At 41.7% G+C, this 21,668-nt stretch overlaps 1 protein-coding gene across 7 annotated transcripts in view; it reads right to left on the reverse strand.

The window, feature by feature from the left end:
* Window positions 1-21,668, reverse strand: part of Nedd4l (NEDD4 like E3 ubiquitin protein ligase) — a 331,119-nt gene that overhangs the window by 186,511 nt on the left and 122,940 nt on the right. For 2 of the 7 annotated variants that reach the window (XM_033757521.1, XM_033757518.1), the window contains exon 1: window positions 9,736-9,793. The exons of 3 other annotated variants lie outside the window; for them this stretch is intronic. The gene's annotated coding sequence lies outside the window, so the exon portion shown is untranslated. Of the gene's footprint in view, window positions 1-9,731; window positions 9,808-21,668 lie in introns of those variants that run through there. 2 more of the 7 variants (XM_033757526.1, XM_033757520.1) reach the window with 2 other exon arrangements.

Genomic DNA, 21,668 nt, shown 5'->3' on the forward strand with positions numbered 1-21,668 from the left:
TATCCCAGGTGCCAAGGATATGGTCAAGACCCCATTGAGTTTATTGGTAGTTTTTAAGTATCCAGTACAGTTACATTCTTCATTGGGATCTTGTACCTTTACATGACAGATATTGGGTCTCATTTTTTCCCCTTGTCCCTGCCCTCCCTTAACCCCCTCCTCTCCTCCCCATTTACAAATACTTTGTTTCAATTTTTTCCTTTTCTCATATTTTTTCTTGTCCCTTATTTCCTTTTCCCCTACCCTCCACACTTCCCCTACACCTTTAGCCCTTTTCTTCCCATTTCACATTATCAGTTATACAATTTGGATCTTATTTGCACTTTTAGTTTTTCACACCAGAGTATTTTGTATTTTTGTTTGTTTTAGGGTAACTCTTTATCTCACCTTTTTTCCCCTTTTAAATTCTTTTATTGGTACATGTTAGGTATACAATATGTTGACATTCATCATTGGGAACTTGTACCTGCCCTTTTCTTCCCATTTCACATTATCAGTTATACAATTTGGATCTTATTTGCACTTTTAGTTTTTCACACCAGAGTATTTTGTATTTTTGTTTGTTTTAGGGTAACTCTTTATCTCACCTTTTTTCCCCTTTTAAATTCTTTTATTGGTACATGTTAGGTATACAATATGTTGACATTCATCATTGGGAACTTGTACCTTTACATGATATATCTTGGTTCTTATTTTTTTTCCCCATTCCCTTGCCCTCCTATCAACCTCTCCCCCCTCTATTTGCAAAAGCTCTGTTTCCATTTATTTCTTATCTCATATTTTTTTTTCTTTCCTATGTTATTGAACTTGAAAACTGCTAACTCCTTACACTAGAACCCATCAAGTGACCTTGCTCAGAACTTGGACAGCCAACCAGAGAGCCTACAACTCAAACTAGCCTAGCTGAGCAGGTTAAATATTCCCAAGGCAAACCGAGTCTTAAGACATACTTTTAGGATCCTTTCAATATAGGTTCACTGTTTTGGAAAATATTTTCTTCCTCCAATATTATTTCAACTCTCCTGGGGTAAAGGTTATTGCCTGTGGTTTTGGTTTTTGTTACAATGAGAGAAGAAATATCTCCAGAGCATTCCAGGGCTGTGGCACGCAGGTGGGGAGCTAACCAGACGGTTCTGAACTTTAAAGACAAAAGGGCCTGTTGCTTTTCAAACAACAGCAAGCTTAGAGGAGAGAGTGGGAAAGGCAGCAAAAATGTGATGTGGGCTTTATAAAGTCTAAAAATAGACACTTCAGGCAGAATGGTTTTTTCAGAGAACAATTTTACAGATTCCCAGGAGGTGTCAGCTACTTACTACATATCAGAGGAAAAAGGCTTTCCAGGCTGTCAGAGGATAGTAAAACCTAGGATGGGGTTCTGTTGCCTGGCCTGGGGCCCCAGACAGGTGAAAGAAATGTCTTTTGTTCACAGTCCTGCTGCGTGACAAAGGAGCCTAAAGGAGAAGGTCAAGGCTCAGTTTCTGTTTAAGGACAGCCGTGCTGAACAGGGAGTGAGAAATATCTCCTGGCTTCTGCCTTGGAGCACAGATAGAATGGAGAAGTATCAGGCCTTGCAATCGTTTTCATAGGAAAGAAAATGAGTGAACATAACCACGGACTTCTTGTAAAAAGAGACAAAACCGTGTGTTTGTTTTAACTTCCATTTTTAAATATATGGTGTTGTGGGCAGGCAGGTAGATACAGCACCCTTCCCACCCATCTGGTGTCCTTGGGGAGGTCAAGTGTAGAGACTATGAGGCCAGACTGCAACCCTATCGAGGGCAGCTGGCTTAGTTTCAATGTGCTCAGGGAGTGGCCACAGTCAGGGCCCCAGTCTAGTCTAGCCTGTCCTTATAACTTCAGGGCCTCACGGTAATAAGCAGCCTAATTCTGTTCCCCCAAATGTAAAACTGGGCTCACTCAGGGGCTCCTGGCCTGGCTACCATATGAATTGCTGGCTCCAGAGTGACATCTTGGAGCAGTGCATTTCTGAAGCTCCTCTCTGGTTCCAATGGAGAGTTGGGCTTGAGAGCCACTGGTCCTATAGGCTCTCTGACAGTCATTTTCCACATACACATTTGAACTTTTCCCTCTGCCATGAATGTATGCTTAGAGCTGCCACCAATGGAGAGATCCTGGCTTAGTATAAAAGCAGCACAGAGCAGAGGGATGTGGGAAGAGAAGAATCCTGATGCCTGAGCACACAATTGAGGTGTTTTTTTTTAAACTGACAGTTCTATTGTTTCTAATCTTTTGTGTTTGCATCAACCAGGCAATGCACACCCTTGTTTATCTTTCACTTTGCACACATGCATGTGTATCTGTTGGACAAACTGACAAACGTGGGAGAGTTGGGTCTAAGAGGGTAGGCATTTGTCATTTTGATAATTTTCCAAATTGCTGGAGGCTGTAACCACTTATAAACACACTCCAACAATAGTTCAAGGGGAGGTGTTTCTTCCCCATGTCAATAGAGTGCCATTACATTTTTTTGACATTTTGATATTTCCTTGGAATTTTAATTACTGTTCTTTCTTATCATGAGTGAGGCTAACTCGTTATATGTTTCATAGCCATATATATATATAAAACTATCTCATTATGTTTTATTGCCACTGGTATTCCCTTTTCTCTAAATTATTCTCATTCTTGGATGATCATTTTTCAATTAGGCTATTGTATTTGTCTTTTTATTGATTTGTAGTTCATTATATATTAAGGAAAGTAGCTCTAGTGTGACATAAGCTGGCTGGATTTTTCCCAATTTATCTTTTTTAAAAATTTTTAGGTTTTAAGTATTATTTTTGTTTAAAGCCTTTTTCTTAAGATATATTCATCAGTCTAGTCACTCATACCTTCTCTGATTTCATGTTGCTGGGATAAAACCACTTTAATCCTCTCTCTTACAAACTTGTCTAGTTAGCTTTAAAATGTTTGATATGGAAAATCTAACGACCCTTTTTGTTATGCAGGGAGTTGGACATTACCAGGCCTAAAGGACAAAGGAGGGGTGGTCCAAACTAGCATGTGTTGCCAGTTAAGTAAGGAAACAAACACTTCAGTGTATAGTACACTTATAATCTTGCTAGGTTTCAGACCTGAAGCAAACCCACAGAGATCAGTGATATTTCAAGGTTACACATCATGCATAGTCCTTCTGATAGTGGCCACCCCCGGCCATCTATCTCTAGAACCAGGCATACAGCATTCCTGGCTGCCACAGTCTACATACAGCCCAATGGTATTAGGAAAGGAAATGTTCTTTAAAGACCCTCCTGGCCTGGGCTAGTTTAAATTAAAAACTTCTCTTTCATAAGTTTCTCACATGATTAAAGCCCCTGAGGGAACACTGACAATCTGAAAGGATAGAAGACATTTTACAATTTGAAAGTATATTCTAAGTAAAATGTCAGTAAATATAATTACCCTAGTTCTCTAAACCTCAGTTTCTCTAAACCTTTTGTGTACGTAAGAAGTATCCAAGCTCATACCTTGGTACAGATGCCTTTGTGGCACTGCCCATCTTCTCTCTTGAAGGCATAACTCTTATGTATCTACTTTAACAAATTCTACCTTTGTTTGTGCATAACCACTTGTATGTCTTGCTTGAATTTCCTTCATCAAAGGCACAAATAGTGGAGGACCTCACTGTGTCAGAACCTAGCTTCCTGGTGATACTTTGGAAATCGAGTTCCAGCAACTTGGCTAACTCCAGGCTCAGTATTAGAAGCTGAACAGGAAGTAAGGTGTGTTCAGGCCATAGTCACGTGTAGTTTAATGCACATGGCCCCATCATGATTAAATTAAGGCCCCTTTTTCATCCTGGAAGCATTTGCAGAACTGTGGGCTAGGTATTCAGCTGCACACTTTCACTGCTCTAGGACTATAATACCGGCCAATTCTCCCAGTGCCAACTAACCTGTAAATGGTGTGGCCTCACCCTCCCTTACACAGGTAAGTTCCTGTTGTGGGAGAAGGGTGAGCAGGGCTTGGAGAATATGGCCTTTTTGCATTCTCAACCCAAGACTTCCTGCACAAACCCTTCTGGAGTGGAGTACACTGCACACCTTTTCAGACACTACCCAGGACCTCTGAGAAACTTCTGTAAGTCACCACAGCGAGGAACAAGGCATCAGGGATGAGGCAGACACACCTCCAACAAGGCTTAGCTCCACATTTAAACCTAAGCAGGCTGCAGAGAAGAAACCAAAACCTGGGAGAAGGGGAGAAGGGAAGAGCCTTCCTCCCACAAGATATGACCCCACAATGTGGCGGTTCCTGACAAAATGGTGCAGTGAGGCCAGGCATTCCCACCAAAATCCGTTATATGCTAAATCCTTAAGGCTGCAAAACGCAAGTCTACCTCCTTTAGGTAGTTATTCCTTCTTTTATATAATTAACTTTTTCCTGCAACACTTTTGACACAAAAAGTTAAAATAAAGTAGGATGGAAAAAGGATGGACGGTAAGTAAGTAAAAATTATTTGAAATTAATCGTATTTCTCCCGAAAAACTTTAAGTTGAAATCTTTTTGCTAACTTATGGTGAACTAAGCACAATGTGGGTCAATTCATTTTGATGAAGCAGTCAAATGCAAGAGACAGCTAGCAGTGGCGAAAAGGCCCAGGTGTACAGAACAGGGCTTTAACTAGGTAAGACACACAGTAAGAACTCTAAGATCAAGTACAGGTGAGAAGCTGTGGTTAAGCCAAGGTGGCAATGTTTTTTTGTTTTGTTTTGTTTTCACCCAGGCAGGCAGCCTGCTGAACTGCAGCCTGTGAACTTCCAGATTAAAAATGAAAAATGCAAGAAGTACCAACATAAGTGTCACACCCTGAGCAAGCATCTGCACAGATGGTCAACTTGATGCAGGCAACCCCAACTCGGAGCCTTATTTCTGTGGAAAGATGGGCTCCCAGTGGAGATCCACTTGTCAGGAGGATGGGATTCAGGGTGAAGAGGGTGGGTTGAGTCTTTCAAGATGGTGCCCCCTGCAGTTGGCCAAAGACTTAGAAGAGGACAGGAATGCTCTGAGATGCAGGAACGCTGCCTAGAGTGCTATTCCCATCCACTGCTTTGCACAGTGTACAGAATAAGATTTCACGTATCTTTTAAAAAATCAAGCCCCACACCAGCAAACAGCAAACAGTAAAGCTATTGTGCTCACTTCTTCCTATCAAATGAACTCTGAGGACATTCTGAAGTCAAGTCCTGATGGCCCAGGATTTCAGGAATGATGATCTGCCCTTCAGCACAGTGGTTTCTTGAACATTCTTGAACACAGAAAAGGCTAAGGCAGATACATAGACATGTGCTATGACCTAGAAATATTTCCACAGTAAATTCTGACTTAAAAACAAGTTCAGTTGGGCATGGTGGTGCATGCTTGTCATGCCTATATTCTGGGTGGCTGTGGCATAAAGATCTCAAGTTTGAATTCAATCTGAGCAATTTAGCAAGACCCTGTGTTAAAAAAAAAAAAATTAAAAAGGACCTGGGGATGAGCTCAGTGTGAAGATCTTGGGTTCAATACTTGTACCACAGAACAATGTCAAATGACACCAGAGCCTGCCTGACCTATAAGACAGAAGTTTATTTTTCAGTTCTGGCGGGTAGACATCCAAGATCAGGGCAACATCATTTGAGGTCTCGTAAAGATGGCACCCTTCGATGGAAAGGAACACTATGGCTTCAGATGGCGGAAGGGAGACAGGCTAGAGAACTCCACCAGTCTAGCCTTTCATAATGTTCGGGGATCCCTCTCACAAGTGAGGAGCCCTGGTGGCCTAATCACCTGTTACAAGTTCTTGCCTCTTAACACTATCACACCTGCAGCGCTTGAATTTTCAAGGGGATACATTCAAAACATAGCAGTGTTCAAAAGGTCCAGCTAAGTGGGCTTGCAGAAGTAGGCTGAGAGAACTTATTCCTGCCTCACCCATGTCTACTGAGGTTTTCACAACTGCATTCATCACTTATATTAACAGGTTAAATTCAAAGTTAAAGAAAAAATCCCCCATCTGCCATTCTCATTATCATACTGGAAAAAGATTTACAACATGCTGCCCACTGGCACTCTGGTCTCTTCTGGGGGACAGAGGAACAGACTAGATCCCACTTCCTTCAAAGGACCTCCAACTGTTCTCTTTAGTACAGACATTCTTACTGCATTGATCCAACCAACATTAGGCCCTATTTACAGCATTTAAAACCTCATCAAGGACAACACCATTGCTGGCCACCCACTCACCATCATTAGGAGCTGTCTCTTGATCTATGATTCGCTACAAGGCCTCAAATCAACACAAACACTCAGGGGGAACAAATGAAGCACGAGGAAGACAAAGGGCAGAGAAGGAAGGCCAGAGAGAACTCCGAGTGATGCCCTGAGCAATGCTGATGAAGTCACTCCTGTGATGGTGCCCTTCTGCCCCTCCAGCCTCCCACATGACTGCCGCTCTGCACTCCCGCTCCTTCCTCCTTCGCTCTGGCTGTCAGGCACAAGGAATACCATTTCACTTAAATAGCATTTTTCTTCTCTGCTGAGACAGATTCAGGATTTTCACTTATCTATTCACTTTGGAGGCTTGGCTGTTTTCAGGGGGTGGTATCTAAAGAAAGCCCTTACATTTATACAGTGTCTTGGCATCCTCATGGGCATGTGAAAACATTATTCTCAGGAAAACAAACTGCCTTCTGATTGGGGAAAAAAAAGTAAGTATTAGAAATGTATCAATGCCAAGGTCATAGGAGAAAGCTGTAAGAACTGTCCTACCAGGCCTGAGAATAAATCTTAATGTCTACAAAGGGGAAGAGAAGCCTTTACTGTAACATCTAAAACTGACATTTTTCTCCCTAAGGCCCCCTCCCCTTATTTCTACCCCACTGAAAACATACCTGGCTTTCCTCTTATTTCATCAGTGTTTGCAGGCAGTAAAGGGTGTCCCAGGAAGGGAAGTCCATTATTCCAAAGTGAGGAGGTAAATTAACCTCAACATTTTCCTGTTTTAAGAACCCCTCCTTAGTTTTAAATTCTTTGCTGCACAACATATGCACTTTTGCAATCTGGCCAAGATTTCATCCACCAAGAGTTTTAAATGAACTCTCCCTGTCACCCCTGCAACCTTCAGCAGAATTTTATCAAAACACATACAAAAGAAGAAGACAAAAACTCAAACATACTAGGAAGACAATCAGCCAAACCTGCATCTGAAAAAATAAGCCAATCATGGTGTTATATTTTTGTAATCCCAGCTACTTAGAAAGCTGAGACAGGAAGATTACAAGCTTGAAGCCAACCTGCACAACTTAATGAGACCCTGTTTCAAAATAAAATGCAAAAGGGGCTGGGAATGTAGATCAGTGGTGGAACATTTGTCTGGAACTCCAGTAATAAATTAAAAAATAAATGAAAATAAAAACTGCTGCTGCTGAGAGTCAATATTAACAACATGAAATGTAATGCTATCTGCACACATCATTGCAAAGTTAGTACAGGGAAGGGTTTAAAACATTTAAAGACCTTTCTACCCACTTGTAATCACTTGTAAGCTTTTTTTTTTTTCTCTGTCACAAACTGCTAAGTTAAGCTGGCACTGAAAACTCCTAAAATTTTAGAGAGAACCATAGGCAAAGGGCTTTTTTTTTTTTTTACTTCAAAGCCAAATCTAAATACTTCTGAAATGATACATGTCTATTCCCTGTAATTAGAATGGATATAGGCAACTATTTATAACTATTTATTTATTATTTTTCTATATTAATTTGGAAAATCCTTTCTTAAAGAAACCTGAAAGAATTATTAAAGTCCTGATCTATAAAAAATTTAAAATTAAAAATGAAATCTAGTGCATTTTGTTTATGAGACTACATTACATATAGTATCCTTCACTTGAAGAAATTTCTTTCCACTATCAGTTAAATATTCCTTTTGTAGTGAGCAACATTTTATCTGTCAGGAAAAAGAGAGAAAAAAAAAGGACAAAATTGTGCTTAATACTATTTATTATCTACTCTAAAACCAATTAGGTAAAAAGTAGAAAGTGCTTAACATACACAATTCTTTCCTCTTTCTGTCACTACTTGAAAGTTATTTAAATACCTGTCAAAACAAACAAGATTTGGGTCAATAATGGTCTTTTTAAAAAATTCCAAAAGATCAGTACTAGATTTGTAGACATTGCTGACATCTAAAATGAAAACCTGACGATCTAGCCACCAGAGGGCGCTGTGACTCCCACTACGTTGGAGCATAGCCTAGCGGACAGACCTACCTACCTCAGGGGCAGAGGCTTCACAATTACCACCCTTAACGAACTCTCCATTGACATAAGGGTTACAGGTGGGGCTTTCCTTAAAAAAAAATGTATCTTTTCTAAATTTAAAGTAGGAAGGAGTACGAAATAATGCAATGTGTACTTGTGGAGAAATTTTATATTTTAAAATTTATAATGCCTATTTTGAAGATTATGAGGGTCTTAAAGATATCTTGAGAATATAAAAGGAACAAAAAAATTAATGAAATGAGTGAGTAAAATAATGTGAAACTGTATAAATCACTTAGTCCAGAGACAGAGATGATCAAAACTGTGCGTCTGGATGAAAGAGCACCAGTGTGCCAAACACGCATCCAGGGTGGAGTGGGTAAAAGCAGTCATGAACTCGGGGCCCTGTGCCCGCATAGGACCACAGAAACTGAGAGGACACGACTCCCACGTGTACAGAGAGGGAAAGTGTTAAAGCTGCTACAGCACCATCAGAGAGCTGCCCATGGCAAGAGAACAAAGGCCAGGCCTATGCAGCTAGGGAATGTGGGCAAAGGCCCCACAACACAAACCCAAGTTAGGACAAAAACAAGCCAGCTGTGCAGAGGGAGAAGCTAATGGCTGTGGGCTCAGCAAGGCACAGACAGACACAGAACAGAAGACTCACAGGACTGAGTAGGGCTGCTCAGAAAAAACTCAAGGCAAGGGGCAAGGGAAACTCCAGGCTTCACAGGAGGCTTTTGTGTCTGCATGTATCAGGGCCACAGGGAATCACAGCAGGTTCTTCCAGGGGCAGAGCATGGCCAATATTTATACCTAAGACAAGTCCATACATACGTGGAGGGACGAAGAATGAAGGGAAGATAGGGGCACTGCTGGAGTGATCCTTTACATGGACACCAACAACCAGACAAGGAAGTGTAAGAGGGCCAAGGACAACCTTGGGTCCCCAGCATGGATGCCTAGCTAGATAGGTCATTTTAAACAATGAACAGTTCAAAGATTTTGACACTGCGGGCCAGAAACTCCAAGGACAAATAATCCTAAATTATATGTCCCCACTTGTTCAAATCTCATTTCTAGAATAAGATGGCTGAATAAGAGAAAATGAAGTGATAGTACGGACAGCTAGCAAACCATTGCAGAAAAAAATAAATGTACAGACTGTTGTTATCTGGACTTGCCAGATAGCATTCAAAATCCCAAGTGAGAGTCACTGTTCTCAATGAACTTCCAAGTCAGCACAAGAGAAGAAAAGTTCTGATAAAACATACAACCAATACCATTTTTTTTGACAGAACAGGAAACTGATAAACTTGTAAGATTCAACTTTTTCCAACTCAGTCACTCCTAAAACTTGAAAGAGGGTGTTTCTTTCAAATGCATCTCTACTTTCCCACCATGAATGCCTCATTTCAAGCATCTAAAAACCAATCATCAGTTCTTCAATATAGGAAACACAATAATGTACCTACAACACAGAGCAGAAATGCAAGCAATCCTTGAAGAATCTTACCACTCACTCGCTCTTCTGTACACCACAGCAATGTTTGCCCACATTTATTAAGAGTCAAGACAAATTTTATTATCGCTTATGTTGATATTATACAGTAGGAATGTCGGTTCTTTTAATAATTTACTGAGGAGTTACACATTGTAGATTCCCTATTAAACATTATTTGTACTAGGGTCATAAGTCTTAGAAATAGGAGGGGGAAACAAGCAATATTTTAATTGCAATACATTCATTTAGTTATGTAACTGAATTGTTTGTATGCATATAAATTCAACTATATTTATTATTCATGTAATTTATGCAGAAAGCAGTGAGAATAGTTATTTCCTATAAGATGAAAACTTTTTACAGTTGCATTCATTTATAGACCTTAAAATTCATTGTATGCAAAAGTTTTTTAAGTTTTATTTTAAGCTTGCTGCCCTTACAAAGAAAAAACAAAACAGCTACACAATATCTAAGAATCCCACTCTCCCACCCCAAAAAAGTCACTACTAGCCGAATCCCTATTTGTCATTAAACAACCAGCAGCTGTATGGAAATTTAATCTGGAAATCATGACCAAATACTATAGACTATATTATATACTATATTCTATAGTTCTAATTATGTCTGTTATAGAAAAATCAATGGTGCAGGGGCTGGCAAACCATGGTCCATGGGCCACTGGCACACAGCCATGCCCAGTGGTTTTGTTAGAAGACCTCGCTGGCCATCTCCTGCCCTTGTCTCTCATCCCTCATCCTCTCACAAGGAAGGCCAAGAAATGAGAATTCTTCTTTCCCAAGATGGGTCATAAAAACCATAGCCTCTTTATCCCAAAGTCAGCCATCAAATCTAAACTCACTGTTCTAACCTTTCCCTGCACCTTTCTGTATAACAACTGGCCATAAAGAAATTGAAATCTTCACCTCAGATGGGTCCTACCATAACCAGAGGAAGACATGCTACACTGGGAGGCCAAAACGAATCTGTACAGACAGCCTTGCTGGGTTCCCCTTCTTTCTATTTCCATTAGCTCAGACCGTTTTTCCCCCTCAATCACATTCTACATGGTGGACCCCACTTCACTGAATCTGAGCATCAAAATGGATAGTTCACCCTGGGCTTTTGGTCCTCAAACTGAAAGCTCCTGTGTCACAAAAACAAATGTCAAATAAATCAGTATACTTTTTCTCCTGCTCATCTGTTTATTGTTGGTTTATCACAGAAGATGCAACTCCAGGCATCAGAAGGAAAGTGTGAACTTCCCTATAGTTTATATATTGTCAAGCATGCTTTTATGTTAAGTCAGAGATCAAGGTTCCTGCGAAGCCTCCAACATCTGTCTGGCTCTTCATACAAAAAAGTTCAATGGCCTCTGACTTACATAACTGTACAGCCCATAAGATTTACTACGAGAGAACCTGACGTTTCCCTTAACTTAAAAGTATTCTTTAAAAAAAACCTTACGAAGTATATGACAATGCTTCGTAGACGATTCAGTAATGCAACATATAAGATGTGCATCTGAGAAATGTCTTAGGGTTCTGATGGTATGTCCCATAATAGATTCTGGATTGTGCTTTATTCCTAAAAGCTCAGAGCATTTGAACCTTTAACACATGAAATGGATGGTGCACCCAGGGAAACCATTCTCCAAGTGGCCCAGGCAGTGCAGATGGGTGGAGGCCAGGGTGGGGCCATCCGGAGACAGAAAAACACATCCATCCCTTCCAGACTCCAGTAATGAGGAAGCCAGGGGCGCCCTCAGCAGTCCACTTGCAGAGCCTCCCTTGCAGTACCTTCTGCCTTGGTTGGTAGTCCAATTGTTGTAAAATAAATTCTTTCCTCCTTGTCTCACACTTTCAGAAATCCTTTCACTTCTGACTCATCTCAGCTTGGCAATACTCTCCTTTCCTTACACTTCAGCAGCTTCTCAAGCTCTTTCCTACCATCAAAAGGAGGGAACAGCAAAGAGGGTGAGAGAAATGCAAGACATTAAAATAGAAAGTAAGGGCGGAGACACGGGGGAAGCAGTGGGGACACAGGCAAAGGCCCGACGCTAAGGAAGAAAAAGTGTGTGGGGGAGCCGCAACTGGGGAACAGGCAAAGAAGGGGCTCCAGTGCTCACAACACGGTGTCAGGTGGAGGATTCAGTGGCACCACCCTCAAAACTGTGCTCAGACTCTGCTGTCCTTGTTGCCTTTGCTGGTCAAGGGACAACACTATCCCCAAAGTTCTTCACACTTCATAATTTTTCATTTCTCCCAGACTCCACTCTGACCAGGCTGGCAAAGTTTAACAAGAACTTACTAGGTGTCAGGCATCCTCATTCTCCTAAAACACATCCATTTCTCAGTGATATAGCACAACTGCATGCTAGGAAACAAGGAAGGCAAGATTACTAGATTTTCCTTCTGCTCTTTGTTAAGTCCTTAGAGGAGGAAAAGGCTCCTTTGTGATTCCTAGAGATTCATGTATCTGGAGGAAAGGCAAAACCCTTCAAATTCAAAAATGAGGAAGGCTGCTCTTAACCCTCAAGAAAAAACAATTTGTAAGGAAATCTTTTAAACAGATCAGATATTCTCTGCATTCTCAATTAGGGCATACTAGATACAACAGTGATTCAAGATTGTCAGAAAGATCCATTTTTATGGCACTATCTAGACTGCAGGAAGCCTTGGGGTCTCACACAGACTGGAGACACACTGCCTTCTGCAGTTACCCACTTGCCACCTCTAATGCGTCCCTCTGGGAAACCTGGTGAGCTGGATGATACACAAGCTATCACAGGCATGGCTTGAAAGGATGTTGAATACATTCATACATTTAAAGACCAGAAAGTAAACATAAGGAGATATGTGGCTGTTTTGGAATTAGAAGAGTCTTTAAATCTGAAGGGAAAAGGTTAATATTCTTAATGTCATTTTGGTTTCTTGAGGTGGGCAGGAAAACAATTAGGACAGCTAACCTAGGAGTTAGGTTCTCTATGAGTATCTATACAAGCTATTTGATGCAGGAATTTTAAGATAAACGCTATTTGGCCCAGGGGCCATTAGTGTTGGTTGAGGCTGTGATTCTCAGCAATGTCCTAGACAAGGCTGCTCACATGAGCCTCCAGAGAGAGACACTGACACACAGAGTATGCAGATCACAACTCGGTCTCTGCACAGTGAAAGGTGCTCTGCAACAGGGGAGGAAGGGAAGTCAGTTCTAAGTGCTAAAGATTGTGTATAGGACACAAAATCAAACGCAGGCCTGTCTCTTGGTCCCTGGGGAAGCCAGCTGCATATCGTACAACAGGATGTGTGGGGTCCTTAGTGGCCAAAGGGCTCAATTCATCTAACAGGGAAAATTCAGCACATCCCCCCAGCTACACACCCTCCCACAGATGACATCCCACTGTGCCTAGATCACCAAGACTTCCTGGAAACCTGGGAATCTGGTTTTTAACATGTACTCTTCTCCTCAACGCTGACTCAGGGTTTTTAAAAAAAATTGTTTGTTTGTTTGTATGTATGTATGTATGTATGTATGTCTAAGTGCTCCACTGGCCAAATAAGCACATCCATGTAGCCTGTCACGTCTGCAGGGCCCAACGGTCTATATTAGTGGTGATGAACCGATGGCATTCAGGCTGCAGTGGGCCATTTGTCATCACTAAATGCTCTAACAGGTTGACCATCACTAGACCCAGTCTGTACACAGTCTGATCACTGTTGCCCTAAAATTGCTTAATAACTGAAGCACTTACAGTCTCAAAGTTTCACCACTAGTCAATGCAGCAGATGTACTTTGTGCAGTGTGCTTTTAAAGGGGTAAAAGGGGTGGGGGGGAGTAAAAACAAAAACAAAACCAGAAATTCCAATGTTTTGTGGAGAAAAGGTAAATTAATATTTAAAGTTTACATGTATACAATGCCAACACATTGTCTCATGAAGTACCTGCTGGTCATCTGGCGGGAAAACCTAATTTGATATCAGAGGGATCAGACAGCCCCCGTATTAACCCAAGGATCAGTCTTAGCACCATTCCAGGCATAACTAGACACTATGTCCCTCGGATGCATACGGTATCATCCACTCCTGCACACAATGTTAAACAGAATCTGAGTCAGCCTTTGATTTGACTTCTTCCATGCAGGGAATACGGGGAAAAGTAATGGACAATACCACCAGAAAATGATGATATATATAAAGTTAAACTGCCTTCTATAGTCACTTGAAAGGGAGAAGAGAGGAACTACTCTTAGATTAAGAAGTTTTAACAGATCTAACAATGAAATGCAATACTCGATTTGCAGTTGAATTTCAACAGTTCCAGCTATGAAAGACAGTTTGGGGACACAGTTCAAGGAATTAAGATAATGGACAAGTAATAGCATCCATTAGACAGTTATTTTTAATTTCATGAAAACATTACTGTGGTTATATAGAAGAAAGGTTTTTGTTTGTTTGTTTGTTTGTTTTGAGGTGTAGGCTGAGGTATTTTGGAGCTAAATGCCATGATGTCTGTAATTCACTTCTAAATAGCTAGGGGGAAAACTGATGAGGTAAACATGGCGAAATGTCAACAACATAAATCTAGATAAAGGGATAGAGATGAGCTGCTGCCTCAGAGTCATCATCACCTGATTCAGGACCCACTACTCTCAATCACTAAGAGAAGGGGTTTTTGCCACACTCCTCCAATGTCCTGGAACATGCGTGTACTTTAAATTTTGAACCATCAGCTGCCAAAACAAAAACTTACAACAACCCAAAGAGATACAACTTAATGCAGAGGGCTTACCATACACAGTGACTTGTGAAACGAGTGTCTTGCCACCTCCTATACAAAGCACAAAATTCTAGAGCAGGTCCTTTGTTCAGTTTTAAGAAGCACCTTTATAGTCTCAAATACATGCTCTGAAACTTGAATCTGTAACACTGATTATAACTGAGGGGGAAAACTGAACTAAATTACACTAAAACTTGCATCATAATAAACTTACTTAGTTTCTTCTTACACCTATAACAAAAGGCTCAATGTCTTATAATGCAAGCTTAACTAAGAACAGTTTGAAACCTGGAAAGCTATCCTAAGTTGAAAAGAAAAACTTTCATATTTTATTTAGTAACTTTTATCTATTCTAAATCTGGTAGTTGATGCAAAAAGTTTAGTTAGCTATGATCAAATACAATGGTCAGCTCTTTAAATCTGCTAACTAGAAAATATTACATCATCCACCTCAGTTTTAAAGGGACCCACATGGTCATCTGAGCCAATGACCCCCCCAGTACCTGAACTTGCACCCTCCAAGACTTAATTAGTCCCTTTATTCACGATCACCTCACCAGAGCTTGGGCTGAAGACAATCTCCCAATTTCCTCACCTATCAAATGGAAGCAATTACTCTGTCTTCATAAAGTTTGGGCAGAATCTGATAACTTCACAGTGGCTATGGTGCACACTGTTAGCCAACCTGCAAGCACTTAGTAACAGCCTATATTTAAATGATTTCTGTTAGTAAGCCAGGCTCTGGCTCAGGTCCCAGCTTGGTAACTTCGCGGTGGCATACATGCTACAACCTACTGAATCTTTCCTCCTCGGTTTCCATATTTGCAAAACAGGAAGAACAAACTGCCTACTGCATGGAGCTATTACAGGACCAAATATGCTCTTATGTAAACATTCAAACCACACTTGGTCTTTCTTTGGGAACCAAACACTTCCAGGGCCATAGCTTATAGAAGACATGGCTAAAGCTAAGAACCACACTACATATAACAAATCTTGAAGATGGCACATAAATGACAAAAAAAATCCAAATCACAAAGATGTATGTTTCTTAAATGGGTAAACCCTAAATATCTGAGAACACACATTTTGCCAAGAAGCACAAGGGCCTGAAAAGACACAGGCCAATGATAACAAGGCCACTGATTGTACATGCCATGAATATAAAGGGCCTTGTTAAGCTCAGGAGATTAAGCCCAAGATCCCAAAAGTGTTAAGATCCCACTAGCTCAAATGACATGTCCACCTCATCCACACCAGGGAACTGTGCTCAACCAACCCCACATTATCAAGCATTTTAGGCTCTGCCTCACCCAAGTCCAGGGCAGCTCAGCCCCAGCTTCATGTTTGACTCTAGCTCTGGCTCCCAAAAAAGTCCATGTCTTCATGAAGCCCAGGCTCCATAGTAAAACCTTCTGTCTGCCAACACAAGTACAAAAGGAACAGAGTCATCCACGGGTGCCCTTCCATCTGTGTAAGACTAGTGTCTTCCTGCCAGGCGTCGTGGCACACACCTGTAATCCCAGCACTTGGGAGGCAGGAGGATCGCTGTGAGTTCGAGACCAGCCTGGGCTACATAGTGAGTTCCAGGTTAATCTCAACTACATAGTGAGACCCTGTCTCAAAAATAAAACAAACAAACAAACAAACAAACAAAAGACTAGTGTCTTCCTGTGCTGTCTGTACAAATAAAGTGGGATGGGGGTTGTGCCTGGCACACGGTAAGTGCTCAATAAACATGAGCTACTATGAACTGCTATCCCCTTCCTTCCACCCTACCTCAGGTAAACTACAACTTATCTACCCCTAACTATACATATCACTGTGGCTAAACACCAAGACTTACTTGTCCCTGCCCCACCAAAAAGTATCTACAAAGCATCCCAGCCAACTGAGGTACCCAGCTGATCCTTACCTGTAAAACTGATGAGGTTTCTGATGCTGCTGCAGCCTCTGCTTCCTATAACTGCCTTGGGTCCTTGGGCCTTGTGTGTGACCCATTGCCTCTACTTCGTTTGTATGGGAGAACAGACAAGGTGGTCTGCAACACCTGTGTGCTCCCTCAGCCACTACTCATGTCCTTGGCTTTGTCCTGACCCCTAGGACAGATGCCTAGGAGCTGATGCAGGGCCCTGACCTTCTATTCCCCACTGAGCTCAACCTCATGCACCAAGAAGTCTTTAGGATCTACCACAATAACAGAGCATACTCCTTCTGCAGGGCAAGGTAGTAGCTTTGCACAAACACCAGCATCAAACAGAAACTTCCTGGCACGCATCCCTCGACTACCTAAGATTCTCATCTGTGGTGCCAGACTTGAGCTTGCTTTCCTTAAACTTTCTCTGAACTCACCTTTCCTGCGAGTTCTGGGTTGGCCTCTTCTACTGGTCTACACAGTGCTCCTATGAGAATTCAAGAAAGCAACTCTCCCAGATGCCTGGGGGAGAAGGGTAATGAGCTCACAGGACATCCAGGAAAAGGAGCAAAGGCAGCCCCTCTTTCAGGATGGCAGCACTAGACCATGACAAACATGCCCATACAGCATACTGCTGTAATAGCCACTGCCACATGTAAAATCCCTAGGCCTACAAAGAATAAGGCAGGGTTGCAGCCTCTGGCCTACCAGCTCTGCCAAGATGCACAGCCAGAGGAAGGAGGAGATTCACAGAAACACTACAGCTCAGGGGACAGCAGCTGTTCTGGTTTCTCAGGTAACAGGATCTCAGCAAGTGTGTTGCCACTAGAACTGGCCCTTGAGAAATGAATGAGAGCTTGCCTGAAAGAATGCAGGTACGCTGGGTACGGTGGTGCACACCTGTAACCCCAGCACTCTGCCAGGCTGAGGCTGAGGCATAGGGTCAAAAGTTTGAGCCCAGCTTGGGCAATTTAATGAGATCCTGTCTCAAAATCTAAAATAATTTAAGGATTTGGGGATATAGCTTATATGAGCTGCTACCTCTCTGGACTCAATCCACAGGAAAGGAAAGAAGGGAGAGAAGGAAGGATGGAGGGAGGGTGGGCAGGCAGGCATCAGTTGAGAGAAGGCACATTTAAAGAACAGTGAATTTTCTAAGAAGGAATAAGAAAAGGAGGGAAAGAGGAGTTAGACTAGAGCCCAATTTAGGCATTCTTTCAGCAAATAACAGTACTTCTTGAGGACCTGCTAGTGTTATGTGATAGACTACTACTTGGAAGATTAAAAAATAATAAGCATTGCAAAATATTATCCTAGTCATCAGAAGATAGCAGACTAGTTTAGGAGCAAGAAACACTACTAATTATAAAACAAGTGAAGTCCGCTGTGCCCTGAGGTGCCTAGGAATTACAGGCACACCAATGACAGAAAGTGACTCTGCTAGGCTGCCTGAGCGATGGAGGACAAGAGAATTACCTAGCTGAGTCCTCAGATGAGCTATCAAAGGCACTGCCCAGACCTGGGTACGTCAGGGTTGAGGAATAATCTCAGGCACAGACCTCAGAAGAAAAGGTGAAGAGGGAAGAGGGGTGGGCTGTGGGGTCTGAAGATGACTGTTTGGAGCAGAGCTCTACTTCCCTTTTCATGTTTCACCGGCATTTTACACATGGTCTGTTTTTCAGGAGGTTAGATTTTTCTTTTGCCTAGAAGTTTTTTGTCTTTTAATCACTTAACATTTTTTTCATGACATAGGTAATAAGTAAGGGAAGCCTCTGACCTAGGGTGACTGGAGTCTCAGTTACTTCTTACATCCCAACATCCATGTAACACTTTTACACTTTTGTAGACAAAAGTGCCAACAACCTGGGGAGAGCTTGGGACTCCATGGCAGGAAGGGAACTCCCCCTTCTGGACTGCAGTGCTCCCCACCCTGTTGACTGTGCCAGTGTTTAGGTAGAGCTCAGCTTTCCTATCTGCTTTGAACAAAGAAGTTCCTTTAATAAAAGTGAATGCCACAAAGCCACTATGTTAAAAACAGCATGGTACTAGCAAAGAAACAGACCCGAGGTTCAGTGGAATAGACTGGACAGCTACCTCATGTTTGACAAAGGAGCCGACCATCCTCAGTGGAGGAAAGATAGCCTCTTCAATAAATGGTGCTGGAAAAACTGAATTTCAACCTGCCAAAGATTAAAACTGGACCTTTATCTTTCACCACGTACTAAACTAAAATCAAAATGTATTAAAGATCTAAATATTAAAACAGAAACACTAAACTTTGTGGAAGATAGGTAGCACTCTCAAAGACATTGGCATAGGAAAAGACTTTATGAACAAATCCTCAATAGCACAGAAACTAGCACAATCAACAACTGGGATCGTGTCTTAAAAAGCTTCTGCACTGCAAGAGAAACCACCAGCAGAGCTGAGAGACAACCTACAATGTGGGAAAAGCTGTTTCTCAGACAAAGGTCTACTATCTAGACTATATACAGAACAACAACAACAACAAAAGACCAAAATATAAAGACTCAACTCAAAAATGGGCATCGGAAATGGATTCTTCTTAGACAAAGAAGTAAAAGCTGCAAATAAATATATGAAAAAATGTTCAACATCACTGGTCATTCGAGAAATGCAGATGAAAACAACACTGAGATTCCACCTCACCCCATAAAGAATGGCTGCTATCAAGAAATCAAACAATAACAAATGTTGCGGGGGTTGTGGGGAGAAAGAAACCCTTCTCCATTATTGGTGGGAGTGCAGACTGGTGCAACCACTATGGAAATCAATATGGAGATACCTCAAAGAGCTGGAACTAGAGGTTCCATTTGACCCAGCCATCCCTCTGCTGTGTATCTTTCCAAAAGAATTAAAAGAATCACACCACAGCGATACATGTGTACTCATGTTTATAGCAGTACAGTTTGTAATAGCTAAAACAATAGCCCAACTGCCCATCAACTGGAGACTGGATAAAGATGTAGTTTTTCTATAAAATGGAGTACTACTCAGCCACAAAGAATGAGACACTAGAAACATTTATAGCTAAATGGATGCATACTGAGGCTATACTATTAAGTGAAATAAATAGGACACACACGTGTAAATACCAAATAGTTTCTCTGGTGTGAAAAACTAAAAGTGTAAATAAAGTTCATATTGTATAACTGATAATGTGAAATAGGAAGAAAAGGGCTAAAGGAGTAGGGGAAGTTGGAAGGGTAGGGGAAAGGAAAGAAAAGAAAAAATATGAGAAAATGGAAAAATGGAAACAAAGTCTTTGTAAATAGGGAGGGAAGGAGAAGGTGAAGAGAGGACAGAGGAAAGGAGAAAAAATAAAAATTAAGATACATCATGTAAAGGTAATGAATGTATTGTAGTGTATACCTAAAAAGTACCAAAAAGCTTAATGAAGAAAAAGAAAAAGCAAAGCAAATGGAATTGAGGAGAGAGGGGAAAACAATCTTTTAACCCAAGCACTGAATGGAGGCTGACAGAAGCAAAAAGGAGAAGGACTTTCAGGCAAGGGTCTCTATCGGCCAACTCCAGCTGAGGGAGGCTCTGCCACCAGGGCCCTGAAACTAGTCCTCACACCAGGCCTCAGGAAGCCTCACCTTCATGCTGGAAGGGTAAGGAGGGACAAAGTTCTCCATGGCCCCAAAGGCATTCCTGCGCATCATACATTATGTCCCCACTCACAGTAACTGTGGCCTAGCGCTCCACCTCACCTTGGCCCAAGGGCCCGGACCTCCCTGGCAGACAAAGGAGACAGAGCCCCAGAAACCAAAGTCACTGGCTCTAACACATCTCTGCCTATGTGATTTTCATCACATTCATGACTCTGACAGTGCTGCTCACAAATCTGCCCTCTTTCCTCTATACAGTGCCCTTCTGTAGCAGGGATTCCTGACCGGCATTGTTTCCCTCAAGGGAAGCCAAGGGAATACCCAGGGGAGAGCCTTAGGATGAACAGATGCTTGCCAGCTCAGAGTTCTGAAGGAGAGAAGAGACAGCAGGGAGCATGTACTACAAAAACTCCTGTGCCTGAAACCACATTCTTAAACTAAACCTCAGAACTGCCATCATTTAGATGGGCTCTTCCCTAACCCCAGAAGCCAAGCACAAGGAAACCACTGCCCTTGTTCTACACAGACAATCTATAACATAAGTTTGGAGAATTTTGCCAAAGCAATGTAGAGAGAGAAGGCGGGTCATCAGGCAGCAGTAAATGCCACCCCCAGGTGAGATATCAACAGGGCACCAAGCTGCACTGTCACCTGGTCCTTCAGACTTTGCTGGCCTCACCAGCAAACAGGTCCTTAAAGAACTACACACCACCTCCAAGAAACTGGTACCCAAGAGAGGCAGAAAGAAAAGGAGGAAGGCAGGAGGGAAAGTGTGGCTTTCCATTAATTTATCTAAGAGAATGAAGGATGGAACAGGGACTCAGAGGTTCTGGCTCATTTTCTGGCACTTTGCTATTCTACCACAATACTATTTGTCTCTCTAATGAACATCTTGGAGAATTCCTAAGAAATGCCTTTGCTTGCTTTCATATAAAAAATAAAATATCAAGACTGAATTTTGTTGGCTTTTCTAAGATTTGGAGCCTAATTCCATTACAATTTCAACCTCAGGTCACCTTAGGCTCAGAAATACAACCTGAATCAATGTCATTTTTTAATGAAGGGATTTGGACAAAAGAGAAACCTGATCAACTTTCAAAACATCATCAGAATTTCTAAAACCAACTTCTTTTAAAATGATTTTCAGAAGGAGGAATTTCTGACCTAAGAGCACAGCCAACTTGTCATCACACAGATGTGTAAATATTTAAAAAGCAGTATTTTTGTTCTGGTTCTTGGATCTCTGTCCATTGGGTAATAAAAAGGCATGAAAATGTAAGCACTCTGTCTGCAATAAACTTCCAATATAGTAATAGAGACAAGTGAAAGTAATACCAGAGAGCCACCAGATAATGCATCTGGGAAAACCAAAAGGAGATTGTGCCCACTATGGCAGTTGGAGAAGTTAAGAAAAAAAATACAGATAAGTAAAAATTTTCTTGAAAGGCTTCACAGAAAAGGCAAAATATAAGGGAGTCTTTGCTAGGTATGGAATTTGAGGACTCCAGAAAATGGTGTTTCATTTTAGGGGAGTGAGGAGCATAGACTCATAGAACCGAATGAAGGTGTTGGGGTGGGGGTTCC

Source organism: Fukomys damarensis, unplaced genomic scaffold (genome assembly GCF_012274545.1).
Source record: "Fukomys damarensis isolate Sample0158 unplaced genomic scaffold, DMR_v1.0_HiC HiC_scaffold_30, whole genome shotgun sequence".
Classification (NCBI taxonomy): domain Eukaryota; kingdom Metazoa; phylum Chordata; class Mammalia; order Rodentia; family Bathyergidae; genus Fukomys; species Fukomys damarensis.